This window comes from Taudactylus pleione, unplaced genomic scaffold, assembly GCF_031769625.1.
Source record: "Taudactylus pleione unplaced genomic scaffold, aTauple2 ptg000179l, whole genome shotgun sequence".
Lineage (NCBI taxonomy): Eukaryota > Metazoa > Chordata > Amphibia > Anura > Myobatrachidae > Taudactylus > Taudactylus pleione.
The window spans coordinates 8,354,739-8,369,178 of NW_028284581.1; the positions used below are offsets into that span (position 1 = coordinate 8,354,739).

General features: G+C 44.8%; 1 long non-coding RNA gene across 1 annotated transcript in view; it reads right to left on the bottom strand.

The window, feature by feature from the left end:
- The window catches only part of LOC148519890 (uncharacterized), a 65,771-nt gene extending 64,565 nt beyond the window's left edge, over positions 1 to 1,206 (bottom strand). Inside the window, exon 1 of the long non-coding RNA XR_015878891.1 lies at positions 1,038 to 1,206. This is a non-coding gene — a long non-coding RNA (uncharacterized LOC148519890). The remainder of the gene's footprint in view (positions 1 to 1,037) is intronic.
- Positions 1,207 to 14,440: the final 13,234 nt, after the last annotated feature.

Below are 14,440 nucleotides of genomic sequence, written 5' to 3' on the forward strand. Positions count from 1 at the left end.
TATCACCAAACAGTACCTAACACTTGGAAAAAGTAAACTTTTTTTTTAACTGCAATCATCTGGATGGTATCCAGGTATAGCCGACTTTCATATCAACAAGTAAAATATTAATATTTTTAGGGGGCAATTCAATTCAGTGGGAGTTGAATAGCGCCGGGAAGTTGGTCCCAGAGCTCAATTCAGCGCCATTAGGTCGACTAAATGATTTCTTCTTGCACCCTCCTGAGGGTGCGAAGAGAAATCCAACTAAAGCTCCGGCATGAAGCTGTTTTCCAGCATATCGCAGAGCTAACAGCCTCGCAGCCAGCACTTAGAGAATGCCGGTTCTCGCGACTCAACACCCAGGTTAAGTTGCGAGAACCGGCATTCTCTGAATTGTAAATCAGATTAAACAGCTCGCCGAATTGAATAACTCCGGCCCCAATTTCCTGGAGCTTTTCAACTCCCACTAAAATTGAATCGCCCCCTTAAGGGTCCTATCCATTACCCAACTTTGTGAACAATCCAACCAAAACCAGGCTTTGGTCGCATTGTTCAAATTTGGGTAATGGATAGCTGGCAAGGACCAGCGATACGCGTGCCTGTACGCTGGGTCCTTGCCGTCCTCGACTATCTACTGAACATGCCCATCAACCTGACGATGCTTGTCAGGTTCGGCATGTTCAGAGATAGGTCGGGCTCCTGCATTGAATGACGTTAAGTGAAAGCCGTTCATTACGGGCACTGCACCTCGGCGACCTGAACACTAGATGTTCAGTCTTTCAGGTCGCCTAGTGGATAGGCCCCTTTAGAATGCCAATGGTTAGGGTCAGACTGCAGGGTGATGTTAGGCACTAGACAGGGTTAGGGCTGGTATACCTACCAGAACGCCAGCACTTCTGATCACCCCACTAGAACCAACAGTCACATGACTGCCGGGACCCGGAAGAAGATAAGAGGTCACTACCACTGAGGCCAGGTAAGTATTTTGGCCATGTCAATCTAATAACACACCACACCCATCTGTACTGTTACCAGAAGGTAAATGCATGTCTCACCTCAGGTATCAAATGCGACCTAGAGCATCATATTTAGAAAATAAACAACTGAATTTTGTAGATAGGAGGAAATATGACAGGTATAAGAACACTACAGGCAGTGGAACGCTGAGTCACAGCTGAGTGCTGATAGCAGGAGAGAGTCAGAGCACAGCGCGCACTGCTGCTGTCTGTGTGAGGAAACTCGATTCACCTCCCCAACCGCCAACTCTCCCGCGCTGTGCTCTCCTCAGTCTCATGCTGACGTCACACACTCCCTCTCCCATTCCCAGCCACCTGCCAGACTCGCGCCGTCGCGCGCCCGCCTCTCGTTACCACGACAACCGTCGCGTGGCACCCGTGCAGAGCGCGCGCTGAAAATTGCGTGAAACGGTTTCGTCTGTTGTGTTAACCCCCTCCCTGCCTCGGGCCCGGTGCTCCCATATAATGGAGGAAATGAACGCAGATTATGCACATCCCTTAGGGTACTCTGAACAGTTTTGGAATCAATAGTCCCATGCCTTGCCTGGGAGGACTTGTCTGCCTGTAGCTTGTCCACATTTCATTAGAAAACCAGGAGCACTAATGCACAGATTTTAGTATTTATTTTTTAAGAACTTTTTGCGCCACCACTACTATTCTATACACGTATTTTGCATAACAATGTTATCTAAACAATAGAAATTAGTGAAATTGCTCAGAAGTCCTGCACAATTTTGGCAAACAAAAGGAGGTTGCAAATTCAAGTAGTGGTTTTGCTTAAAGCTACATTGGATTTGTACTTTTTAATTTGTGAAATGAGTATATTTGGGATGATGGTCAATTTATTCTGCTCACGAAATGGGCAAAATCTCACAGGCAAATATTTAAAGAACTAGTTTAACGGATGTGGCATATGCTGGGTCATTAAGTATTCGCCCTTTCTTGGCTCTGCAGTAAACACACTGGGCCTGATTCAGCAAGCATCGCTATTGTGATCGCAGCTGCGATTACACACGCAGTTCAACTGCGATAGTATGCTAATTCATTGCAACGGCGTTCAAACGCACTGGTACGCCTGCGTTTCGCCGACCACCCCCCTGTCACCACCAACAAACAGTACTTCCTGTCAATTACTCTGCGATGGGTCTATGTAGTCACTGCAATTGTAGTTCCGATCGTAGTGGCTGGCACGCGCACTCAGATGCATGCGCAGAGTGCAACAATCGCCCGATCAGGCCCACAGTAGAGAATGTATCAAACCTTCAAAAGAGAGAGAAAGTGGTGAAGTTACCTATAGCAACCAGTTGGCTTCTAGCTATCAGTTATCTAGCAGTCTATAAAGTGACAGTTATAAGCTGATTGGTTGCTATGGGCAACTTCTAGCCTCTCTCTAAAGGGGGAATCAAGTAGCCGCGATAATCCGTTTACATGAACTAACGCAGGTAAATTCAATTTAATGTGGCTGGGTGCAATTTTTTTGCTATTCAATTAGCTGTCTTTATGCAGCTTTTTCTTTGCAGACCCCGAGTAGGTGAAAAGTTGAGGAAAATCCCTATTTTAAAGGTAAAAATGTCAGGACTTGGTTCAGAACCCCTGGGACACCCCCCTAATGATTAATTAGGCAGTTAATAAAATTTAATTAGCTGAATTTGTCGAAAAAATTATATAATTTTTGGGATGATATTCTGCAAAATGCAGAATAATGTGTTAAAAGATGGGACAGGTGTTTAAAAGCTTGCAGGTGGCAGTTACAGTTTTTTTTTATCAAAAATTTAAAAGTGACTTAATAGGACAGAAAAATTTACTTACAGGCAATTTATTTGCCACAAATCTAGAGCATCTATTTGCTGGAAGACACTTGCTTTCTATAATTTTTTCACTGCTATTAAAAAATGCAAAAACCCCCCAGCAATTTGACACCTTTTAAGAGCCCCAAATACTTTGCTTTTGGCCACTAATGACTTTTATACTGTTATCCAATATTTATTTGCACTTTTTGGAGTACAAGTTCATTTCCCCCAACACTTAACATGGGTGTTACAAGACAGAATTACCTTGCAAATGCAAGGATAAGTCTTTTCTAACTGAATTGTGCATTAAGTGCATACATCTGCTCCTAAGGTTTGATGCATCTCTCCAAAAGTAATCTGGCCTACTAATAGACACAAAAAGCTTCCAAGACAGGATGAAAGAGTGTCCAGGTAGGTATACTGTAATTTACTTTTATAAGGATATAGATGTGTGGCATTCGTTGATGCTTGCTGATAAGCTTTTACATTCCATGCGCTGCAAATGGCCTGATTCTTCAGTGAGAAGGTCCAGCACTACCAAAAGACAGCTGCCTAGTGTGCTGGTATTTGGAGAGTTCCTAAGAAGCACCCATCCCCTTGTGGTCTGATTTTATGCTTTAAGTGATGTCTTTTGATCAGGCAGGAACTTCACAGAAGCCTCTGCTGTTCTCCGATTGGTCACACATCACGCAGTCTTTGAGCCAATCGAAGGAGTGGTCAGCTCCTACCCATACTGCCTGGGAAAGGGGAAAGCTGGAGGCTGCAAGCAACAAAGCAGCAAGTGTAATGGTGAGTAATGCTGGGTACACACTGGCCGTTATATTGCGTGCGCGTTGGCCAGTGTGTACAGACGATATGTCAGTGAACGACGTTGTTCAGAAACATATCGCATCGGCTCTGGAGCACAGCCGATGCTCAATATATCTGCTCATATACAGTATTGGTGCATCGTGCTGTGTGTACGGTCGGTCAGCCTATTGCCAGTACACTTGCTGCAGAGGCCGCCGGTGTGCAATACCGTCCATCTCTGAAGTTGAAAGTTGTTAAATTAGTCGTACAGACTTTCAACAATTTACCAAACCTACAGTGATGTCAGTTAGGTTAAAACATTGAAAACATTAACAAACTGCATTAACAAACCCAGACCATATTAACTTTATATGAACTACAGAGATGTAATTTATATGTAAAGTAATTTTATTGACGTAACAAAGAACAGTACACAGGGCTACAGTTCACAGTTGAAGATTAACTACTTATTATTTAACAGACTATATAGGCAGTACTCATTGTATGGTGTTCTAAATGAACAAGTTAATGTTCAACTGTGCTAAGTAGACCTACACAATCTTTGTTTTGTTATTTTAAAAGAAGCTGAGTGAGGCCAAGTCTTGGGGAAAACCAGCCTGAAGTATCCTGACTACACGTGTAGTTTTTCATTGGGATGTAGTTGGCATCCAGGCGCACAGAATACCAGCGCTTGGAATCCCGGTGCCGGAATCCTGACAGAAGTAATAATCCCGGTGGCTGCGATCCCGACGGTATTATGGTTAGGGGTGTTAGGCAGTAGGGGGGAGGGTTAGTGGTAGGCTGCAGGAGGGAGGGTTAAATTACCTGCATACATCAGGATTTCCAACCATCCGGATTTTGACGGCAAGCTTCCGACCGCCGGCATAGTGTGTGCCAGGATCGCATACCCAACCCTTTTCAATATATTGTATCTATTGCAAGTTCAATTAACATTGTGTAGCACCTGCACTGCCAATGAACCCAAAAGATATTAAACTTTACTTGTCTCATCTTTTACAGATATACTTCTTGACTCCCTTCCCCCAAGTCTTTCTCTCTCTAGGTTGTGGGTACTGATATACTCCACCAGGGGTTCACTGGGGAAATATCTAAATGTCTCCCTAAAAACCACTTGCAGGAGCACACATACACACAGTCACAGGTAAAGGGGATCTAATAACACAGTAGTTTCCAAACTTTTTTGCATCATTGTGTCCTAGAATAAGCATTTTTTCCACAGCACCCCTAGGACAAAAGTTTCTAATTGAGAAACTGAGCAAAAATTATGAAATACTTAGCTACAGCTATGTGTTGGTGGATAGAGTCCAACACTAGTTTTGCCTATCACATTGACCAAAAACCATTTTGGACCACTAACCCATGGCACAGCAGCCAGTTTGGGAACCACTGCAAGAACAATTTAAAGACAATTGTAGCAATGAGTAGATAATAAGGCTGAAGACTGCCACACTGTAATTAACCCCTTATGTAGCAATACACTGGGATCATGGAAATAGAGAAGGCTGTGTAACAGTATCGCATTACTTAAGGTTGTTGTACTAGAATATGTACTTCATAGTTATGATTACGGCTTATAATACACTCTGTATTTGCCTATGGATTTGCTGGTCACAGTATTTGATTTGTATAGGAATATTCACATATTTTATGTCACACTGGAACAAAACCCATCAATATTACTATTTATCAAGATCGCCAGTAGATATGTGGCCAGTGCACATTCCATACACTAATGCACTACTCAATTCTCTACTTATGGTGAGCACTAAACAATTTAACCTTTACCTACAGATTTGTACCCTAAAACAAACAATTAAATGCATGGAACAATAACAAGTTGACAAGGATAACACAAGTAAAAGTACATTGTAGGCTGCAAATGTGTTGCAATTTTGAAGAATGCAGTAGGATAATAGCAATGGCATAACCTGTGTAAGGCCAAGTTAAATAGTACAGTCTCGAGCAATGAGGGTACTTTGCAAGGTGTAGGAACAATGACAATAAGGATTGCAGTCACTGTAACAGGTCAATGTGAGGAAAGTTGTTTTGGCAGAAGGCAGTATGCTCAATATGTGGAGCAAGATTATACTATTCCTCAGCAAGTATTAGCTAAATGCAGTAAAAAGGGGCGGAATACACACTTAAACAATAGTCGCCAGTAAATATACAGTAAGGTTTGGTGTGGGTGGTGAAGTCCCTGTAGTGTAGGGCAATGCAAGTTAGTATCGCTGTCACAAAGCGGCTGTCACATGGGCAAACAGCTCTGGATGTGGTGCAGTGCAGTGTTATGCAGCAGATATTGACAAGCTTGGAAACTTGATAGGGTATCTCAATATTACTAAAAGTACTGGAATGTCTTTCAGTGACTCTTCTCACCATACAGCAATGTTAAGTATGCGATATTAGTATCAGTAGCAAAATCCTGTAACAGCAGAGACATTTCAAGTGGCAGGCAGCTTTTGAGCTCTCTTTGGATCTCTGGGGTGTGTCTGTGCTCTCACCTTTTCTTTGGGCATGACCTTAGCCCCATAAGCATATGTGTAATAGGGGCACATGGGCCCCTGGGTTGTTGCACCCAAAGTATACTTGCCTTGCTCCGGCAAGCGGGTCCCCCCTCCCTTGCGGCGCAATCTTCCTAGTAACATCTTTAGGATGATGGCATTATGGAATGGAAGCAAAGACTGGCACTGTGCCAGAGCCTTTGCTCTCTTATGCGCATGTGCCATCTTTACCAAATGTCACTGAGAAGATGCCGCTGTGAAGGAGAAGGTACCCACTTGACGGAGCAAGATAAGATGCCCAGCCACTGGTTAGAGGAGAAGACCTGCTGCACATGGGCCCCCTCAGTAGTTATTATGCCTCTGCTTAGCCCCCTGCTTCACTGGCAAGTTGACACCCCTATGGGACTTGCACTCCCCTCTGACAGTCTTGCAGCTAGCTCTAATACTATAGCAGCCCTGCCTGATAGATTTCCAGCCATCTTCAACAGATTTATGGCCTCGTTTGTACATGTAGAAGCTGTCAGTATGGCAGCTTGCTCTGTGTGACTACTGATTCTGTCTAAAGGTTGTGATGCATTACTCAACTCATAAGGTGAGATGATGTATCAAGCCTTGGAGAGAGATAAAGGCACAGATGTATGTTAAATGTATTTGCGGTAACTGCGCACGTTATGTGCAGCAGTTACCACTTCCCTGCATGTATTAGGGACATATTCTGAATGACGGAAGCACTGGGTGTCCCCATCATTATTGGCGCATCTATAACTAGACAGGGCACCGATCAGGAGTCGGAAGTTATGAATGGTCAGTGGCACTGACCGTTCCGACGGCTGCATCTATCGATTTCGGAAGTTCCGGCTGTTGCTGGAGTACACAGCACCATCCCTGGCTGTTGGAATATGCAGCCAGGGAATGTGCACACAAAAAAAAATATGTATTTTTTTTTTTAATGTTGCCATAGTTACCCTCTTCTGTTTACACTGGAGCATGTACAGTATCACTTCATGCACCAGTCAGACGCCAAAAGAGAGACCGAATTGCCAGAGAGTTAACACTCTCCCTCTTCGCCATTGTGTCCGTAACTGGCCCTTCTTCGTCGATAATGGGCGAAGCAGGGCCATGCGTTTAGGGATCTTAAAAGGCCATTTTACATCTCCCCAAAGTAACCAATCAGTGTCTATCATTCCAAAGACTGTGCAAGATAAATGACAGAAGCTGATTGATTGATGAGTGCAGCTTCTCTACTTTCTCTCTCTCTCCAAGGCTTGATACATATTCCCTTTGACTCTTCTCCACTCTTTAGAGTGCTTGCTACATTTTAACCAATAAGTGGTAATCTTTCTACTTTCCTCTTTATAAGACTCTCACATTCACAGTACTCACTGACTGTTCTGTCTTCCACAGCAGCTCCTGTAGTCAAGTGATGTGCAGGTTCTCTGCTCCTCTGTACATTTGTGTTTTTCTGTCTCCTTTGCATACTCAACAGAATTACAGACACATGTTCCAGAGTGGATTTAGCTTCTCTTATTATGGCTGCCGACTAATTTATTGCAGTACCTACCTCCTCTTCTGTTATTCTCCTTTTTTCCAGTTAATCTGTTAAAAAGCTCTGCTATTTATCATGGTCTGTCTCAATTTAGGGGATGCTCGAAACTGTAGCCTCTTGGGACACTACTGTAACTACCCTCCCCCTTGGGAGAGTAGTCACAACAGTCTGGTGTCATAAGGGTGAAAACAGTTAATCCCAATAATTTTGAGGGGGAGGGGTGAAAAACTGGACTTTTTTGCATTTTTAAGCTTCAGGCAATTCAATTAGAGCCCATTTTTTGTGCCCAAAATAGTGTGTTTTCATGGACCTACAGTATGTGTTTTTGCTGCTGGCTTCCCAAAAATAGTCTAATTATTGGGGAATTTTTTTCGGAGCATGATGAGGTCTCGAAAAAAACCCTGATAAGTGATGCTGGCGGCCGCGCTTCGGGCTAATTGGATAGCTCCGGGGTGTCAATTAGCCTGCAGTAAATTACTGTGGCTAATTGAATCCCCCCATAATATATGTGAATTTTCACCAGCTTCTTTTTGACCAAGAAATACACTTAATCTGTTTTTCAAAAATTTATAAAATAAAACTAAAGCGCTAAAAAACATTCAGACAACTGCTTAATTATTGCTTTACATTTCTACAAATATAATCTAAACATTAAACATAAAATATGTTCAATATTTTCACTTACATAACTTTCATTCAACATAATACTGATGTGTTATCTTTACCTTTGGCAACAAAGTAGAAGTCTATAAAAGCAAAGTAATAATAACTAAGGAAAAATTAACTGATCTTTGATCACTTACATCGTCTTCAGTAATAGTTAAGTCAGGCATAGCTTTGAAACTCTCTTGTTGCAGCATGTGCCTCAGGCGACTACTGTGAAAGCTCCCTGCTTGCTCATCCACCTGCCATCTGGCCTATCTCCTCCTTACCCTGTAGTAACAAGCATAAACCTGAAACCTTCAACAGGTTCTTTGATCCTGACAGCATGCAATATACTTTTTGGAAAAAAGAAAACACCAGATTGCTTTCTACTGGTTTCGATTTCCACTGTTTCAATTTTCACTCTGACCCAGTGCTCTTCCCTGGGGATCAGAGCCATAATGGTGAATACAATGGTGAATACATAGAGTATATAGAGTGATGCTTTCTGTTGCATCAGACTATTTGGATAACATGTTTTTTTTGCAATTCGTGGAGTTCTAGTAATGATATTGTATAGATATATATATATATACATATATATATATAATTGTATGTGTGTGTGTGTGTGTAAAAGGTGTGTAGTATGATATGCTTAGCATGTCAACATTGACTGTCAGTGCCAATGGTGTCATCTGACGGAGCAGTGTTCCATTGAGTATACTGGCACTATCCATAACCCCGACCCCATCATCTAGTGCAGGGATTCCCAACCACGGTCCTCAAGGCACACTAACAGTCCTGGTTTTAAGGCTAGCCATACTTGGGCACAGGTTACCTAATTAGTACCTCACTTATTTTTTATTTAAACCTCTGTGCTTAAGCATGGATGTCACTAAAACCAGGACTGTTAGTGTGCCTTGAGGACCGAGGTTGGGAGTCACTGATCTAGTGCCTACCTTCCCTCCTGCAGCCTAAAGCTGGATACACAGCCCGATATATTGGCCGATCAATTGATCGCCAATATATATCGGGTGCCCGTCGGCCAGTGTGTACCAGCGATATGTCTGTGAATGACGTCGCTCACAGACATATCGCGTCAACGATGCTGTACAGTTGATGCCCAATATATCAGCCACCCGCCCGTATACTTGCAGCCGCAGGGCGGGGCGCACGACATGCCCCTGACCAGCTGGACCTGCCCTCCTCCAACAAACAGATGATGGTTGTTCAGTGTGTATGAACAACCATCATCTGCAGATATATCTGTGGAGTGTGTACCCAGCTTCGCTTCCGTCCCTCAGCCTAATCCTAATGTCCACATTCTGACAATGTTAGGTTTTTACACTCCGAGAATGTCAACATGTTGCCTGTTGACATTGTGCTTGTAGTCCTAATGACTGCATCCCGTATAAGAGAGCTGATTATATGTTCCAGTGCGCTGCCATGTTCTTTGAACTCATCACTGGGCAACATGTAATGTAACATGTGATCATCTCAGGGGTGTATCTATAATGGGTGCAGGGTGTGCGGGGAACACGGGTCCCTGGGTCCAGGGGGGCCCCGCACTGCACACCCTGCACCCATAATAATACTTACCTCCTGGAGTCCCACGTCGGCGCGGGCGTCCGGCGCTGTAAAACAACAGGAAAACGGCCACGGCAGCCATTTTCCCGTCGTTTGCGCATGCGTAGTATGGGGAAAATGGCCGCCGCGGCCATTTTCCCAATGACCTGTGCGTACACTATAGACTTTGGGCACACTCTAGTGCCCAGAGTCTATAACTCCGGCGCTGGCCGCGCACAGGGCCTGATTCAGAGCCGCTCGTAAGCGGCCGCTCGTTCGCTCTGAGCGATGTTCGCACATCTGCGCATGCGTATGGGTCGTAATGCGCATGTGCCAACCAGTCAGTGCGGTCGGAAAACGTGTGTTCGCAAAATTGCGAGTGCCTGCTAATTTGAGTGACAGGATGAGGCGTTTGTGGGTGGTAACAGGGGCAGGTGCTTGAAAACGGGGAGTGGAGATCCGAACGCAGGTGTGCCAAACGGTCAAAACGGGCGTTTTAAGGGTGTGCATAATTAACAAAGCAGCGTCATCGACCACGTCACTTGGTTGTTTCTTAGCCTGAACTGTTCGCATGATTGCGGTAGGAAAATCCAACCACAAGCACTGCGAGCAGTTCAGACGCCTTTCGATGTACTCGATTAATCAAATAGCGGAGATGACATATGATGCGAGCGGCCAGGGGGCGTCTTTACAAAATAGCGAGCGCATGTTTCGTTTGCTCGCTCAGACATAGAGGCGTAAACAGACCGCAAAGAGCGAGCGCTCAATTTAAATAGCCGGCCCCTTTTTCTGAACGAGCGAGCGCAAATAGCGTCCGGCTCTGAATCAGGCCCACAGCTCAGTGCGCTGCCAGCCACCACGCTGAGAGGAGGGGGCCCGTGTCGGAGTCTGCACACGGGCCCCCTCCTCTCAAGAAACGCCCCTGGATCATCTCGTATGTCTCAAAGCAGTCAGAATAGAGGCAGAATCTTAATTATATCTGAGGAATGGGTACAAGGATACTGGTGGGGGGCAAGGTGCTATTGTTGATATTAAAAATGTTATTAAAAAGAAACACAAATAAAAATACACACTATGTAAATGTGGGTATACACATATGTGTCACTGAGATTGAGAGAGACTGGCTCAATCTTACACACAGTGACTTTTTGAAACAACAGTATAGTTAAACTATTGGTTTAGTAGATAATTTAAATAGTTATTTTAACACTGGATACAAAGTAATCTAAATATTGTACTTCCCACAGGGAACTATTTAATACAGCTTATAACCCCAGAAAATCATGCAGAAACAGCAGTTTCTGCGTGATATATATCACTGCAGTGATATATATCACTGCTATCTGCCATATATTTAGACAGCACAGTGGTATAAGGATTAATATAGATCCCTCACAGTAATAAGGTCATGGATTTGATTGTAACAAGGGCCCTATCTGTGTGGAGTTTGAATGTTCTCTGCATGTTTTCAACAGTTTCCTCCTGCACTCCAAAAATATTTGGTAGGTTAATTGGCATCTGACAAAGAAATTAACCCTAGGGTGTGTCCATATAATAGGGAATATAGGGCCTGGTTCAGCACGGATCGCAGCTGCATAATCGCATGCAATAAATCTGCAACAATGTTATAGCCTGCGACCGTTCAGCCAGGATAGAGACGCCCACTACTGCCTTCTCACATCTGTAATACCTCGCAGTCCTGCGTATACATCGGAGAACATCGGCCCCTAACGCACAATTACAGCAGGTCTGATCTGTCTCGTCATACGCAGTGAGTACTCAAGTTGCGTAGGCAATCGCAGTGGCTAATTTATGCATGCCCATGCAATGGCGTTCCAACAGACAGGCACTCCTGCATTTCTCCAACCACTCCCCCGTCACCACCCCCAAACGCTCACTACCTGTCACTCGCTCTGCGATGGATTCCAAAGTGCGTCTGTAATCGCAGTGCGCCCGCTGCACGCGTGCAGAGCGGTGCATATGCAGTACGCAACAATCGGCCGAACTGCGTACGCGGTTGCAATTGTGATCTATGCTGAATCAGACCCAGAGATTGTAATCTCCACTGGACAGGTACTGATGTGAATGACTCAATATACTCTGTTAAGTGCGGTGTAATATGTGTGTGCTTCATAAATATTAATAATCAATTAATAGTCCCAAAAGTTCATGGTGATAAGGAATTACCCTTTTCTGGGTCTTAACTGCCACGGATGATATATAAGCCCCACAATCTTAAAAACTGCAGGCTACCGCATCATTTTGCAACAGATGCAGAGTGAAAATGCAAATGAAATGTGCAATATGTCCTATGAACTACTGCTGTCATATCACTGTTTGTTCTTAGCTAATCACATGTATCAAAATCACCCATGTAAAATGGCCTGAAAGTGATTTTATTTATTTCAAAAAGCAAAGTAAAATCTATTACAGTTGGGAACAATTGCACATTTGCCATGCCCATCCTTTTCTATAAATAAGTGCTCCCATTTGCTGTATATACTATTAGGTGGTAGTTGTTTACAAACGTAATGCAATAAGGGCCATATTTATTATACACATTTTGCGGGAAACCTGCAAAATGTAAGTATTCAATTTCCGATCGCAGTAGCAGCCCCTATATGTATCTCTGGAGGCTGCTATATTGTGAAATTTACCAAGCGGATCTTGGCCCCGTTAGCCATTATAGCCTATATATTGCATTATTTATGGGGAGAGGGATCCTGCATGCGCAGTAGGCCTGGCAGCATAAAGTAAACTGATAACACATCACAGGGACAGGCTCTTATCGGAGTCCCTGTCCCTGGACGTGATTTTTAATACATCCGAGTGGTACATAATTTTTTTTGTGAAATTAGTGGCAATAAGAATATCTAAATGTCAGGTCTAAAACCCGATAAATAATAAATGGGCCCCTTTATCTGTAATAATTTTGATCTTTCAGCAGTCATCATTATATTCAAAATGCATGTCATAAAGCCTATTGAATAAAATCATAGCACTCAGCATTCTCCCACAACACAGCATAAAGAACTAAAGGGTCTATTCATGTAGTAGTGAAAAGCCCTGTTTCACAAAGTACTTCAGAAAACAGGGCTTTTCACTTTTTTGTTGTATTCAAGAAGAGGTATTCTGTGGATAAGTCTTAACATTTCTCCAGCGGTGCCCCTGATTCCCGCTCCGAGATGGCGAAATGAGCTGAAGCATAACTCGCTGGGCGGAGAGGAGCAGTGAGGTTCACTGCTCCAGCTCCTTCCCAGTTATACCCCTTTTCCACCTAAATTCCGGGTCTGACCCGGAGTTGGAACAAAGGGGGTCATTCAGACCCGCTCACGAGCGGCAGTACGCTCGCAAGCGGGTCGATGTTCCCCACTGCGCATGCGCACGACGGAGGGAGCTCCGTCGTGCGCATGCGAGAGACCCGGGGAGCGACGGGCTTTCCATCGCTCCGGGTCTCGCACCAAAAGGGGCGTGCTGTCGATGTTGATTGACAGCATGCCCCCTTTGGTGGGCGTGCCTGCCAGACGGAGGCGTTCCCACGGGAACGCCTACCGTCTGAAGCCGGCCCCACTGACATCACTAGTGATGTCAGTGGGAGTGATTTTGGCTCTGATAGAGCCAAAATCACTCCAGGGCTTGTGGCAGGGAGACCCTACCGTAGGGTCTCTGTCGCAAGTCCGATGGTCGCGATGGTCAAGACCATCGCGACCATCTTTTTGGCTGCTCGCATATGCTGTGGGTGGCCACCCACAGCTATGCGAGCGGCCAGGAGGCCGCTCCATTTTCATGGAGGAGGGCCCTGATTCAGAGCGAGCGCTCTGGTCAGAGCGTTCAGCTCTGAATCAGGCTCAAAGTTCCTATCCGGATCAGACCCGGAATTTTGCCGGCGCCGACTCTGGATATTCCCGTGTCAGCGCCGCTCACACAGCAGTCGGGTCTGCATAGACCCGGCTTTTGCGGAGTGAAAGTGGTCGCTTGGAGATTACGTCATCTCCAAGCACCACTGAAGCCGGGCCAATCGGCCGGCTAGCAGCGCACTCCAGGTCATCGTGACCCGGAGTGCGCTGCTCTCACAGCAGGGTTTCACGTTAAACCCTGCTAGTTACCTGGGTTGGATTGCCGGGTCACTCGACCCGGCGATCCTACTCTCTCCCCTTTTATACCAGGGAGCTGCACGGGTTAACCCTTCAAAAACCCGTGTTTTAGCTCCGGTGTAAAAGGGGTATTACTCTGCTCCTTGAGTCCAGCATCAGCCCTTTGACGTGGGTGGACACTCGTGTGCAGGCACTTCTGGCGCATGCGCAATGTGAAGACTTTTCGGACTCTTGATATATCAGTCTTCACACTACTAGCAGGGATGGCAGAGGGGACGTTTATCAGAGGATGTCACCGGACAGGTACGTTATCTGAATGGTTGCAAAAAATTACTATATATTGCATTTATAAGATACGATATATAGTGATATTTTCCGGTAGCCAGTCCATGTTCTACATGAATAGAGCCCTAAATGCACTTAAGGGGAGATGTACTAAAGCTGGGTACACATCAGGCGACGTGTACCTAGCTCGCCGTCATGGGTGACGGGA